Source organism: Cygnus olor, chromosome 5, assembly GCF_009769625.2.
Source record: "Cygnus olor isolate bCygOlo1 chromosome 5, bCygOlo1.pri.v2, whole genome shotgun sequence".
NCBI lineage: Eukaryota > Metazoa > Chordata > Aves > Anseriformes > Anatidae > Cygnus > Cygnus olor.
Window position 1 is genome coordinate 11,968,136 of NC_049173.1, and position 14,930 is coordinate 11,983,065.

Consider the following 14,930-nt stretch of genomic DNA (forward strand, 5'->3'; position numbering starts at 1 on the left):
TCTCTCTCTTTGTGCTACAAATCCTTCTAAAAAATTGTACCAGCAGTGCTAACCAATGGGTAGCAGCTAGAGGCCGGGGGGAGAGGAATTGCTTTGGCTGGACAGAGACTAAGGGATTTGTACACCCAAATTTCTATTGTTTTTAATAGGAATTTGGCTTAAAAAATCATATCCCTCATTTGTATTCAGTCTCTAACAACTGGAGGTCTCTAACCATGCATTCCTATCTTCCTGGATCAAATCCTCCACTGGCTGGTGCACCAGTCAGGGGAAAACAGATACGTCATTGCGCACATCCTCTCCTAAGATTCCTCCTTTGTCAGGTGCACCATGCTGCTTTTCTAACCAAGAGCACCTACCGTCTGCTGGCTAGAGCTTACAGCTGAAGGAAGTAGGAGCTGTATTCCACCAGAAGCACAGAGGTTACTTAATAAACTTAAGAAGGTTTACTACGTTATAGTGTGGATTAGTTTTTCTCATTCTTTCAGTGCCTTTTCAGAAGATCATGTGAGACTTTGTAAAAATACAGGGCACTTATGCATGCTACTATTATTCCATACCCTCTGGCATACTGTCATTTTGATTATCCCATACAAACAACTGAAGGAAACTGAAAAATAAATTAAAAAAAATATTCTTGAGTAACACCAGAAATCAGTTAGCTTAGTTCAGTTCAGATGGGAAAAATGAGTGAAAACCCAAAAGCTTAAGTATAAAACAAGGGGATGCTAATTTAATTTCTGAAGACCTATATGGTTATTGAGAACTTTAGGATTATTAACAAGAAGCTACATATTCCTTTTACTTTGTTGCATTCCATTCATCAGTGAATTACATGTAATTAATATAATTTGGTAAGATGGTTTCAGGTCATGGTAAAGTGGTTGCAAGCGAAAGGGAAATTTTTGCAATAATGTTTGCATTTTCACTACTCTTTCAGATGACTTCAACTTATACAGAAGACCACTAGCTACACAAGGACGACATTTGCTATTGCATGTGCTGATGAAAAAATTGCAAATGAGTAGATCCCTGAGATGCAGCTAGATTAACATATGTTCAGTGTGAGTTTGTTAATATGGAAGATGTCAGAGAAATGAAAAACTCAGAAACCTTGATCAAGGCATCAAGACAATGGGACACATCATTTTGACACAGGAATTTTTATAGATCGCATGGGACTGGCAGTACTCCAGAATTAGTTCCAGGCTGAAATGTAATTCCATTCTATATCTTCCTTCGTGTTAGAAACCTGAGTACTGAGTGGTTATTGCACTGAACTATATTACGTGCACTATTTAAGCACACTGAGTACAGTACATGATTATAGCTCTATTTTTAAGTACACTCCTCTTTAATGTGTTTTTACTTAGAATGAATCTGTAGGTTAATGTTGGACTCAACCTGTATACACAGTGCACATGGTTCTAGAGGGAAGTCACATTACCTGCCAGTGCTGAGCATAATGAAGAGGGGAAGTGCTCTACAACTGTATGAAAAGAATGAATGATCAGTCATGATACTTCTGCTTTTTTTGCCCATTACAGCTGCTGTATTCATTCCAAGAAACTAAGCACTCAGTGCAGAGAAGGTGGTGGCTGAAGTTCTCCACCTGTTCCTATAGATACACAGCTTTCTGGCAGCATAGCACAATTCTCCATATAGGCAATTGAACTACCAGAGCTAGTGCGCTAGATGGATAGGAGACGTTACGTTTAAATGCCTCTTTAGTGCTTAAGGATGTCTCTAGGTGTCACTGGTATTCCTTCCACCTACCTTCTCTCCCTCTGTGCTAATTCCCTCCGGGCCAGTTTCTGCTAGTGAAATTCCTATGGGACCCATTAGTCTGTTTTTTGAGTTTGTGCCACCTGCCTGAATCCTGACCATGACAAGCCCTGGATCTGTAGCCCACCACTTGAAACTGAGAGAAAGGTGTTCTCATCCCCCTTCTTTCCTGTCCCACTTGTGGTTATTGCAAAAAGTGTGTGCAGAAAATATCTCATGTTATGCAAAATTTTATGAGAAAAAGGCCTGTTTTCTGATATTGAATGATATATTCATTAAAGTTCTTACCTTTCTGACAGGAGATTTGGGTTCAGAACTTTTGCCTGTTTTGGTGGATTAAAAAATCTTTTACCCAGGAGGATGCTGAAACACTAGTCGGGGTTGGGGATTTTGTATTTGGCACCCTTCTGTGAATGCTCCTGCTTTATATTCCTTATTCAGTATTCAGAGGGCAAGAAGAAGAATGATCTATAGAAAACGTGTTTTAGAACATTTACCACAGAGGAAGGAGAGCTAGGTCTCTCTCAGTTTCTCAGTTGAGACAAATAAGCATCTTGAATTTGGAATACTGGAATAGTTTTTTTTTTTTTTTTAAGGAAAAAAGATGTATTTGTATGGGAGGTGGGCAGAACAGTGGAAACCCACTGTGGCAGCTTGGGGGCCTGACTTGCTGCTAGAATAAAATTTCTTGGTGGAGGAAGGGCATGGAACCAAAGCTGAGACAGCTGTAAGTGTCTTTGTATGTGTGATCTTATATTGCACTTGTCTCTGTGTTTCCCACCAACTAGCTTAAACAGCCTTCTGCTTAGTCTGCTGCTGTCTGCACATCCCATTTCAGTGTGCCTGTGGCCTCTGATTGATTTATGTGTTGCTGCCAGCTTGAGACAGCTAATGTGGTTATCACCTCTAGCTGTTTACCCCACCCGTAAAGTGCTAAATAACTCCAGTGGCTCAGCAGCTGGTTTACAAACAGCTCAAATATCAGTGCAGGGAGGGTGAGGGGGACACTCAGGCACAGTAACTTCGTCAGCTGCCTGAAGCTGATCCATCTCTTGTCCACCAGAAATGTTCTCCCTTTGCATTGCACAGGCCCCTAGCTCCAGGCCAGGTAAAACGCAGAGCTGTCAATTGGCCAGGTGCCTTTTCAAATCTAGCTTAGATGCAAAATAATTATATTTTATGGTGCTGAATGTAGCCCTTCTAGTACAGCCTTCACTTCTGAATTAAGTGCTTAGACTCTGTGCTTAATGAGGAACCTCATCTGGAAGCACTGTTAAAAGTGAGGAAGCCAGTTCTGAGTATACCTGGTAGTGGGCACTTCAGGAATGTCACTTGGAAATTAAGCCACCTGAGGCTGGGATTTGGCTAGCTAAATAGGGCTCTGCATCTGAACAAGTTTTTTAGACTCTGTTTATAACTGTCACTGGAGAAATAGACACTCTCTGATGGTATAGGGCATCTCCTCTGGAAACAGATACCTAAAGAGACCAGATGAAGCATGCTCTGAAGTGGCGCATTTCTGTCTGTTGTGTGTTGGGAACCAAGGGGAGCACCTCAGCTGCAGACATTTTATACCAGACCCCCGAAGTGAGGTGAGATGAATCTTTCCTGTGGGAACTGGAATTGAGTTAGGCAGAAGCTTACCTGGAGTGTCAGTGGGCCAAAATTTGGGTTTAGGCTCTTATATCCATTCACAGTTCCTTTGTATATCCAGGCCTTCACACCTTGCACCTTTGAGAAAGGCATAATGTTTCTGAGTGCTGGCAGTGCTTGCAGCAGCATATGTGCCTTCCTTAATTGCTTGTGGTGATGGGGGTGGGCAGCCTCGCTGCTCTGTGGCAGGAGTTGGGTGTAGGGTCTGTCCTGGCTGTTTGCATCTGCTGAACCTCAGCCACCTCCCTTTGGTTGAACCCATACAATGAGGCACTGGGACATGGTCAGTGAACATGGGTGACCAGCTCCATCTCCTTTCCCCTCCACATTTTAAGAGCTACACAATGCAAAGTGCGCTCTGGTTTCCTAATTGGACATCCTAATGTGCCCTTTCCTGCACCATCTTTATAGCTGCCTCCAGCTTCTATAGAAAAGAAGGCAGTTCCTCCTAGGCACTCAAGTAAAGGTTAGATACAAGTTAGATTTCTCTAAGTGCTCACTTACTTCCCAGAGTGGTTTTTTTTGTTTTGTTTTTTGTTTTTTTTTGTGTGTGGGGAGTATGGTGTTAGATGGGAGGGTGTCCAGAGTCACTTGGCTTAGGGTTCTCCACTCAGCATTATGATTTAGAGGGAGAAGAGAAACTTCTGGGTAGAGATGTCAATTGCTCTAAGTTTCTGGGAAATGTCGAGCTGATATAAACTGTGAAAAAAAAAATCTGCTGTGAAAAGCTATTTTAAATTAGAGTTTATATAACTGAGGGGAAAGTTGGGTTTCCTTTTTTTGTCCAGGTTAGAAGTACATAGGTAGAAGCATATAAATATTTTTTTCGTTTAAATTTACATTTAGTTATTTTCAATTTCCTTTTCTCTTTCTTGTTCACAGCCCTTGTGATTATATAACAGCTCTCAAGAGGAAGCTGCTAACAAGACCATCTGACATTTTTTTGCCAGCTGTTTTAGTGGAGGCATGTTGGATTAGACTGAGCTCCACCTTCTTTGATGAGGTAGAGTAACACCATAAAATACAGTCCAAACAGAATGATAGCCTACTTAACCTCTTGGTACTCTTTTCATTAATTTCTTCTTGGATCAATTATTATGTTTTGCCTGTCACAGAACTGGGCTGAAAACTCCTCCGGGCATGGAATGTGTCATTCATTTAAACAACATCAAGGCACGCTGTTCATGTTTAATTATTACTTTAATGCAAGTGCTAAACTGTTTTCAGTCACATCTAACAAACATGATTTCTGGGAATGGTTACTGCCTGACCTCAAGTGAGGGCAAGTTAGGCTTAGCCTTGAAATGCTGCATCAAGCTGTCATTCCAAATAGAAGTGAGCTCAGTCATCCTCACGTGAACTATTATATGGATGGTCTGGTGGAAGCAGGATATATTAAATGCCCATCAGAAGGGACATTGCAGAATGCTGATTTATGATGAGTAAATTCTAGAGTAATCCTATTGATGATGCCTAAAAACATCTGCTAACAATGCTGCAGTAGCTAAGCTAGCAATATTGTGTAGTAGATGAAAGCCACCTGTTGGTGAAGTCTTTTTAAATTGCATATAAATATTTCTGTTGGTGCTGTTGCATCAGTTCTTTTTCAGCATTCATTTGGAAATAGTCAGAATATTTATAGGCCCAGCTCCAGCAGAATGTAAGCACGTGATCAATGCTGTTGCTTTCAGTTGCACAAAAAGCCATTTTGATGCAACATTTAGAAATTAATGCTAAGGTCACCTTAATGACCTTTAAAATCTAAGTAGAAATGTTTTTCCAGGATTGGGTGCACGCAGAAAGCAAGGTCTAAGCTGTGTGTATTCAAGAGATCAGTCTGAAAGATTAAGGACAGAAAGCACCATGATATATAATACCTTGGTAGGGGTAGGATTTGCTGGTTTTGATGTATTCCAAATAAATTGCATTACAAGCAATGAATTTTGGGACATCCACAATCACTTCATAAGGCTGTTCCATTCCAATTTTAAACTAAATCAGAGGGCACGTCCACTTGACTTGACATATCATTCACCCTGATCTCATCTTTATTCTATATAAAGAGTCGACTAACACAATAGCAACACTTATATAAAGATGCAGACCTGACTTAAAACTTCCCACAGGCAGGATCCTAAGGCTTGAGAGTATCCTTTGTATCTAAGTAACATCCACTGAGAAAATTTATTATATCTGTCAGAAGATTTGGTTTGACATCTGAGACCAAACTTTACTGGGTTTCCATTTTTCTCTTCTCTCTGTTTTTCCTGTTTCTCCACTGGGCCACCTTGCAGTCATTGCTGATGCTCATCACCAGTTCATCTTCCTGATGGTGACATTGGGAGCAGCCATCAAGGCCTGAGTAAAGGTTGAAAACTAAAAAATGGAGCATATATGTGCCCGAAATGTCTACCTGTGCTAGTGACAACCAACAAGTTACCAGATATTGTACCAATATCTTTTGAAAGAGAAATTAGGAGTGTGAATGACTGCAAAGCTAGTTGCCTTTTGCTGCCCTCAATGTAGAATCATTAAGAGTTTTAAAACTTCAGCTTAACTGTTGTGTTTGGAGAAAGCTTTCTTTGTAAATTTCCTGGCCCAGAGTGCTCTTGCTTTATGCTCTTGCCACAGTACTCTGTTGGTTTGTCCCGGTTCGAAGGAATAAATCCTGTTTTAAATTTCCTTGGTTTCTTATAACAAAGGGCTCCGGAGGAAAGAAAATCTTTTAATCCTCCCAGCAATAACCTGACATGACCTTCTAAACACACTATTAACTCAAAAATATTAGCAATATTTTGTAGCTGTCTTAAGAGTGTACAATAGAGATAGACCAAATATTGAGAAGAATAATTATACTTGGATCTGAGGAAATTAGTATCTACAGCACAATTACATGTTTTAAAATGGCTAAATGTTAAAAGCTATTTAAAAAGCTGTGCAGTGGAGTATTGTTCAGTAGTTGTGGCAGAGCACAGGCAGTTTTCTGCATGCTCTTTCTAGGCTTATGATTTCCTGACTATCTTAGCACAAATTACTTGCCTTCTCTGTGCTCTTTAGTTACTCCAATCTGTTTTGTCCTTCCTTCACAAGAGCTAAGCTTTTAGAAGATGTTCAGAGTTATTTTAATATACTCAGTATGAGATATTTCTTGTAAAATTTGCAGGAGGAACCAGTTTTCTGCAAATCTGGTCTCTATATTATATTAGTAGCCTGCCAACAATTGCACACAGCTTAAATGTCAAATAGGTATTTTTAAAAATTAATACTTTTGTACAAATGTAAGTACATTAACCCTACTCATTTGGAAAGAAACTTATGGTACTAAAATATCACACAGATAACTTAAAATTAGGTATCCAGCTTTCTGCACTTATTGGGAAGAGAGAAATATCATAGCATAGGATGCACAGTAGACAAATTCAGAGAAAAGTCAATAGGAGAAGGTAAAGAAAAGGAATTCAAGCTTGCTTTCTGTAATGTGTGTTAAGATAGCTAAATTCAGAGATAAAATAGTGGTTTGGAGCTAGAAGTTACTTTGATATTTTGAAGCACCTCAGTTGTGCATTTTGGTATGCAGCAGGCTGCAGCTGTGCATTCCCTCATAAAATTATTTGATAAATTCTACGATCATTAGTCAATCATTCTCTATTTTGAAATTTCCATTAAATATCTGATCTAAACCTAGTGAAGTCACCGAGAGTCATTCAGTTGCATCAAGAACCAACTGAAAAATAAAAGCTAGGCCCACAGGAAGATGTGGGGAATATGATGCCCCAAAGTGGGATTTACACTGGTACCTGACTCTGCTACATGCCAGTAAGAACCAGTAATAACTCCATTCTCTCTCTGGAGAGGAGGGTACTTTGAAGGTGGAGTTCCCACCTCGAATTCAGTTTTTAACTTAGCTGAGCAGTCACAGTCAGAGGCATATACTTGGTGTCTCTTCTTGCTCTAAGCTGTAAGAACAGTTTTGGGTCAAAAAGTATGATATGGAAAGGTTTAAGGGGAGGAGAAAGATGGCATGAGTAGCCAAGCACAAATTCCCTGTGTCTTTGGTGGCTGGTCCTTGGAATCCACGCTCTCTCTTATGGCAGAAGAGAATTGCTGGCAGTGTGGAGACTGGACCAGCAGTTCCACTGCCTATATCATTGACTCTCACACAGTGCAGCCCTGTCATGATGGCCAAGGTGGCTGTAACATCCCTGTTTGCAGCAGGGATTGGCCGTAGTCTGGTTGCTAGATTAGAACGGCTCTGGCTCCTTCAGCCTTGGCATAAGTTTCTGTCATGAGCACAATGCTCTTCAAAGACTGGGTGCACTCAGTTGTGAGGTGGTGGCTGATGGGAAATCCTGAGTGCAGGCTGGTCTCTAAATATCATGGTTTGGAAACTTGTACAGCTGTGTCATCTACTCATCTTTTTTTTTTTCTTTTTTTTTTTTCCTTCATTAAAATGCTTGAGGCCTACTTCAATATCTGTCGGGTGGTGAGCATGCACTCCCCTCTCCTGCATGGGTTTGAAATATCCTTTTTGTACTGTATTTTCAGTCACGGAAGGTACAACTGTGTAACTCTGCTCCTTGGACAGTGCCTTAACCAACCCACTAGAGGTCATTTGGAGGGATGCTCCTCTGCCCTGCTGATGTTGTGGACTTTGCAAGAAAGACCTTTTTGGTCTTACCCTCTTGATTATTCCCCTTTAGTTGTAGTACTTATCCACTGCATGAGCCCCACAGGTTGCTACCACAGGGAGGAGATTGTGGTAACTGTCAGATATGTCATTGATACAGTGCTATTTAATTAAAATAACATTCTATTAGTTTAAATTTCTCTGAACACCCTCAAGTGTTTCGTTGTTCAGTTCCAAGTCCTCCAGCAGCCAGCACTGTGCCCAAAAAGCTTTCTGCTTTTCTTTGAGGGCCATACTGCTGTCTTCAATAGCCTCTGTGGACCCATCTCTGGACTGTCTCCTTGCTCTCCTGCATGCTTTTTTCTTCTGACAAGAAGTAGTTGTTCTAACAAGCAAAGTCCAACTCCCACTTCTGCATTTGACTCTGGGGAAAATCCTTCAGGCTGCATGGCCCAGCTCCTCCTCCAGCCTTGTCATGCTGATTCGTGATTTAGCCTGTAGCTTCTATTGTTGTATTTATTGCTAAACAAAAGTAATATTTTTTGTTCCCTTGCTTAGGCTGAGTAGTAGTTGTCATGTCCACCAGCTTCCATGAGCTTCGTGGCTGCCTGCTGATCAGAAGGCTTGCTTGCTGAGCACTACCTCATATCCAGCAAGGCAATGTGCAAGGAGCTTGATGGCCTGGCAACTTAAGTAATTTTCCCCTAGGCCGAATGGATCTTATATTCTCCATGGCTTCCAATGGGCTGCATATTCCTCACTGATTTAATGGTTGACTTGTGATGTTTTTGGATGAGTCAAATCTCTGTAATAGTGACACTACATCTATGTATGTGGTAAATGTGAAAGAAAACAGATGTCTATAAAAATCACTGAGTCTGATTTGGAACGATGAACAGTATTATGATTAATCGTAGCTGTGTGGCTAAAGTGTAGTATCTCTACAGTGTGGGGTGGAAATTTCTTCTTTCACACCTACATGGCTTCTACCTTAATATTTGGATTTCTTTTTAAATTCGGCCTAGAATACTCCACAGTTAAGTTAGGACTGTTTGTTTTGGGAGTAATGGTACAATCACTACTGTGTTTTAAAACAGCTAGCACAGTATTGCAACCTTAAATTTCAACAATGATTTTTTTTTTTTTTCTGGCAATAATTGCACTTTGTTCATATATGAAATGAACAGTAGCTGCTGAGTAAGCGTCATCTAGAAATGTGGAGAGTGTAGCAGTTGTTCCCCAAGAGATTTCTTCCAATGCAATGTGAATTTGTTTGGTGCTGTTTTATAAGGTGTCTCAGACCAAAGCTGAAACACTTGCTGAATGCTAGATTAAAAACAGAATCCTAATCCAGACTTAATCAGACACTCTGAAGCAAAGAGTTTCAAAATTCCAGAGATCAGAAGGCAAAGAATTTCGCAAATAAGTATCAGCCACGTCCTATTCCTGTAAGACTTGAGGTTGAATAATGAAAGAGCAGTGGCAGAAAGAAATAGCCAAACAAAGAAAAATGAAAGGTCTCACCCTATGAACTAGCTTTAAGGTCATGAACAGGATCTTACAAAATCAACACAAATTCATTACTGGAAGAAGCCGAAATAGTCTTCAACACAGGGGATGTGTGATGAGTCAAATCTGGTCAAGTGATGTATACGTGCAAAATTCTGAATAAACTGGAGTCTGCTAGTAAAATTAACAGGCAGTGTCAGGAGAATTTCCATAGTGAAGTCTGTAATTTTCTGGAGATACTTCTCTAGATTGCTAACCATGGTTCAGACAAATCACGAGACAAAAGAATCACCTTTTTTTCACAGGTCTCTTTGTATCCTGTAACAGGATTTTGGGAGATCAACGTACAGTCTGCTGTGCAGATGTTCTTTTATTGACTTACCTACTTTGGTGTCAAGGCTTGAGGAACTCTCATGCTCTGTATAACCCTTTTAAGTCCATGTCCACTGGCTTAAATAAAGACCATGGAATGCTCTAAATACAGTAACAAAGATCCATTTTTTTTCTGAGGTACATAAGATGTCAATTGGAAAATGGACACTGAGTGTAGTTGTTAGATATCTTTCATTTTTTGTACTAGTATTTGAAAGATGGTATTTCTCAGAATAATGTGAGAAGGCTTGGAACATTGATTTATTCCTGTTGCATTCTGTAAATGACTCCAAATTGCAGTAATTTAGAAATCTTAAGGTTCTTCTATATCTGGATTTTGCATTCAGCGAGCTTTAAGTACATCTTTAATTCATGAATAGAACTTTAACTGAGCTGAATGCATGAATGTACCTTACAGTGTTCAGGCTTTGTGAGACATTTCTTCTAAATCGGCTTATGAATTTCCTTTTGATGAGCTTAATTGTTGACAGATTTTTCAAAAGCTAGCAACAGCTTGCTTTGCTAGCTAGTATTCACATGTACTGGATAGTCTTGTGAAGTCCTTTATTCAATTTGCATAATATTTTGCTTCTACTGTAAGACAAAGTGAAATTCTTTGTAGTGAACTTAACAATATTATACATATGAAAGGCATCAATCCTAATCAAATAAAAAAACACTGAAAAATCACCCTCCAGCTTTTTCTTCAGGACCTTAGATTATGTAAAGCTATATATATATATATATATATATTTTTTTTTTTTTTCCCAAAGGAATATTCTGAAAAAAAGGTCCTAAATAATAAGGTGTTATCTCCCATTCAGTGAAGATATTTTCCTGGTTACTTCAGCACATCTCTAAGTGTACTTTTCATTTAAGATCCCTCAAGTCAGAATGCATTGCAAATACAAATATATTCATTAAATCAACAAAACTAGCAAACTTTTTTGTCCTTTTGCACGAAACAGACAAATTCTACATCTTATTATATCCAGAGGTTTGTATTGCTGGTGCTAATGTGTTAAAATTTCTACCTTTGCATACTATTTCTGGGGAGTATAGGTTAGAAGAGAATGAAATTTAAGCTAAACAGTGGGATCTCTAACCATAATGGTGGTTGTGGATATCTGAGGGTAGTGAAGCATGCAGAAGCCTTGAAAATAACTGACCTGTTTTCCTCCAAACATTTCTGAAGAATTCTTGTCCGTTAATAATGCCTTAAAAGTAATAAAGACTGGGATCTCTGTATTCTAGCCAAATGAGGCCACATCCTACAGTCCTTGCTTTGTGTTTAGTGGAGTAAATTTCCCATTTGCTCATGATAGGATGGTGACTGAGAACTGAGTAAGGGTGGCAGGATGGGAATTGGTTTGTCACCTCTGACAGTGCGTTTGCAAACTGCTAGAATCACAAATGAGCTCAGTGTTTAGCAAGATGGTGGATGCCAGCATGAAGCTTGGAAGTGCCAATTTTAATTAAAAACTGCATTTTCAAATCAAGTTCCTAGTTAACAATGGGTGGGAAATTCTTCCCGCCATATAAGCTTTCTGAATGCTGTGTTGACTGGCAAGATGGGTGCAGCTTCTCCTTCCACAAAAGTGCTGCTACCATCATCTTCCCCCTCACCTCCCCCTACCAGAAGAAAAAGACTACATTGTTTGTGGAAACTCTCCTTGTTCATGTCCTGCATTTAGGCCAGAACAGACAGATTTTATTTTGTCTTCCCCACCCCCCTTCCTTCGTTGTTAACAATGGAGCAAACACATGAGATTAACATGGCTCTTGACATGGCTCAGTTGTTTGCCATTTGGAAACTACTGATTCTTCAGTTGTATAATTGTAAAAAAAAAAAAAAAAAAAAAAAGAATCAAAAGATTCAGTCATTTTCTGTTTATTCCAAAGATGGGGAGAACAGAGTAGTAGAGGAGAGATGGGGGAAGCCAACAACAAAAAACAAATTAGTTTAAGAACCAGCATGTTCCCCTTACTTTAAGGAACACAGTAAACATTTCAAAAGTGCATGCCAGCTCATTATCTAACTTGGTCTTCATTGACTTCATGAAAAACAGCAGCAGTTAAGCAATGTTTGCCAAAAGCAGATCTGGGTATATGTATTGCTAAAAAAATGTGACACCCGTTCTGTACAGGTTCCTTAATCTGCCACACAGAGGCAAATCAACATTTCATCATTATCCTTTCTTTCTGTTGTTTAGCCCTTTGATGATTGCTCTTCTAGTCTGTTTTGAGCATTGTTTATGCAAAATTCTGGTATGACCTATGACTTGAATAGTTGGCCAGAAACAAACCTCTCCAAGTGTTTAAAGATGTAGAGACAGCTTCAGTAATATAATCTGGACTGTAATATCTTTTAGAAAATATCTCTTTTACAAAGTTTATTGTTTGAAAAATCTTAAATGGCATGGGCTGTTTATGAATTCCTTCTTTAGTAAAATTTAAGATTTAGTTTGTCATTAATTTCACTTGTATTTGTAATGAGCATTCTTTTCTAGTTTATGAATACAATAGGTAGCTGCGTTTTTCAGTCAACTTAATGTATACTTGCAATTTGCAGCTATATTACTGAAATTATTGTGACAAAGCATTTGATATACTATATATTCAAATATAATTTTTTATTGTGATAACAAATGATACAGTGTATTCCATGAATTCTTCTATATGGATAAATTACTCATTCTTTGGTAAACTCATATCTCTTTATGTCCAAAGCACATAAATTCATAAATATTTTTAATCTTATTGAACTTAGTTTCCCTTGGGAATTACTTTTTACTTAAGAGAAGTACAAGCATCTGTTTAACAATTGTTTTATTAAATAGTTTAAAGAACATTTATTTCGAAACCGTGCAGGCTTTTTCCCATAGCCCTTACGTTTTCTGGTATGCACGTTGTTGTCTTGTGGGCATTGACTTCTCTCATCTTAGGTCTCTCCCTTCAAAATTAACAGGCCATTTTAGCAAGCTGTGTTTTGCTTTGTAATCTATATGCTCCTGTCATATGTTTAAAATTCAGTGTTGCTTCGCAGTTCTGATAATCAGTTATTCTATTCCAACATACATCATACTCTTACTTTTTATGAGTAAAGGGTAAGGACATTGAAAAAAATCTTACTTTTTTTTTTCTTTTAATATACAGTTTTTTTTTTTTAATAAAAAAACACTTCAATTCAGAATTTCTTAATGAAGTGGGGCATTCTGTTGGTAGAAAACAATGCCACTTTCTTATGTTTTTTGAAACATTTATCTCATTTTCCTTTGGGGAAAAATAAAACAGCTGGTGAAACTAGGATTTCAAAATGGAAAAAAAGAATGCTTAAATAAACTTCCATTTAACATTTTATCAAAAGCTGGAAAAAGCTGGTGAAATTTAAATCTCCTCATCTTCCATAATTCTCCCCTTCTTTAAATATTCTCTTTGATATAGTTACAATTTTAAATTGTCATGAGGACCAGGTGACAGAATACAGGTTTTCCTTCTCTCTCTCTCTCTCTCTTTTTTTTTATTTTTATTTTGAGGTAGTTATGTCCAAAACAGAGTATATCAGCATGTTCCAATATTTATTTCAGGTTTTTCTTTGTTGTTAAGCAAAGATTGCTTCACTCCCATGGCATGGTTACTTCAGTCGTCGCAGTACAATCTGGAAAATACATTGACATGAAAAATCAAAGTATCACACTTTGAGAGCAGATTTTAAACAGAAGTAGAAAGGACATTAGCACTGTCAGTAGAAATAACTGGACCTCGACTAATAGTGTTGGTCAGGGAAATGTCAGAGGAAGAGAGTAAGGGCAGAAATACAGTCAGACCGAAGGTCCCAGTACCTTGTATCTGATAGCAGCCAGCAGAATATGTTCATGGAGAAGTGTAAGAAGCAGGAGAAGTATGGAGTGATTCTTCCTGCTTGTATACTTTCCCAGCTTCTGACAGTCAGCAGTTTTGGGACTCCCTGTGCTGCAGTTGCATCTTAACCATTGTTTTTATGAACCACTGAGTGCGGAAGCAACAATAGGAACAATGGATCACTGTTCAGCATCAGTGGCAACTGCACTTAGAAATAAGTAACAGTGCCACTTCAAAACGCTTGACATGGACAACAGAAACAGAAGAGCCAGGAAATTATAGCAGTACTAAAGCCACACCCATGGCTGGAGGCAACATCTCACAGCTCCACCAAGTTGTAAACTTCTCCGGAGCTGAGAATCCCTACCATGCAGAGAGGTAGGAGCCAAACGCACCATTATATAAAGCAGCAACTCATGCCCCTGTGGGATCTTAATGGGACATGGTGTCTTGTTCTTCAATGTAGGGGTTCGTCCCTGTGTGTTCCTGCTGAGATTTTTGTATGGTGAGAGTTGGGTGACCCTGCCTCATATCAATACAAGATGCCACCAGTCAGCTGATCTCTGGTAGTTAAGAGAGACTTCCACATTCTCTCAGAGTCACTGTCTAGTTCCTGTTCAAGCATCTGTCCCATGTAGGATGTAAGCAATCCTGTGTTATTTCCTCTGACAACCTTCTTTGGTGGCTGTCAGCAGGACTCCCCAGTAAGTAGGTCTGCAGTAGTCTTCATGCACAATGCTTGACCTTGTATGTGATCAGCTGCATGTTTCTTTCCACAGCAAAGCATTTGGAAAATGACAGAGCCTGAAGAAAAAGGAAATTCAAAATCTGGCTCCCCATTTTGTCCTGAGCAGGTCTGCTCTTCTACATGTGTGGACAAGTAGGCAAGAGTGGTCTACAAGCTCCTTCTCAGCAAGCCCGGCTGTTAGGAGTCATGACTTCGCATGATGCAGTGACTCCTGTTAAGTTCCTGTGAGTATTTTGCATGCTGCACTTCTCCCTGCAAAGTGACAACATGCTGAGACACAAAATAGAAGGTTCTGTCTGTTGTGAGCACTGCACAGAACAGGAGGGCAGTTGTGGTGGATAGGAGCTGAGCTGTGATCGCGTTGCAGGTAGCCCT

At 39.2% G+C, this 14,930-nt stretch overlaps 1 long non-coding RNA gene across 23 annotated transcripts in view; it reads left to right on the plus strand.

The window, feature by feature from the left end:
• Positions 1 to 14,930, plus strand: part of LOC121070778 — a 235,516-nt gene that overhangs the window by 25,300 nt on the left and 195,286 nt on the right. For 21 of the 23 annotated variants that reach the window (XR_005820215.1, XR_005820221.1, XR_005820216.1 and 18 more), the window contains exons 3-4: positions 4,321 to 4,441; positions 14,587 to 14,779. This is a non-coding gene — a long non-coding RNA (uncharacterized LOC121070778). Of the gene's footprint in view, positions 1 to 940; positions 1,217 to 4,320; positions 4,442 to 14,586; positions 14,780 to 14,930 lie in introns of all 23 variants that reach the window. The other 2 variants (XR_005820206.1, XR_005820214.1) reach the window with 2 other exon arrangements.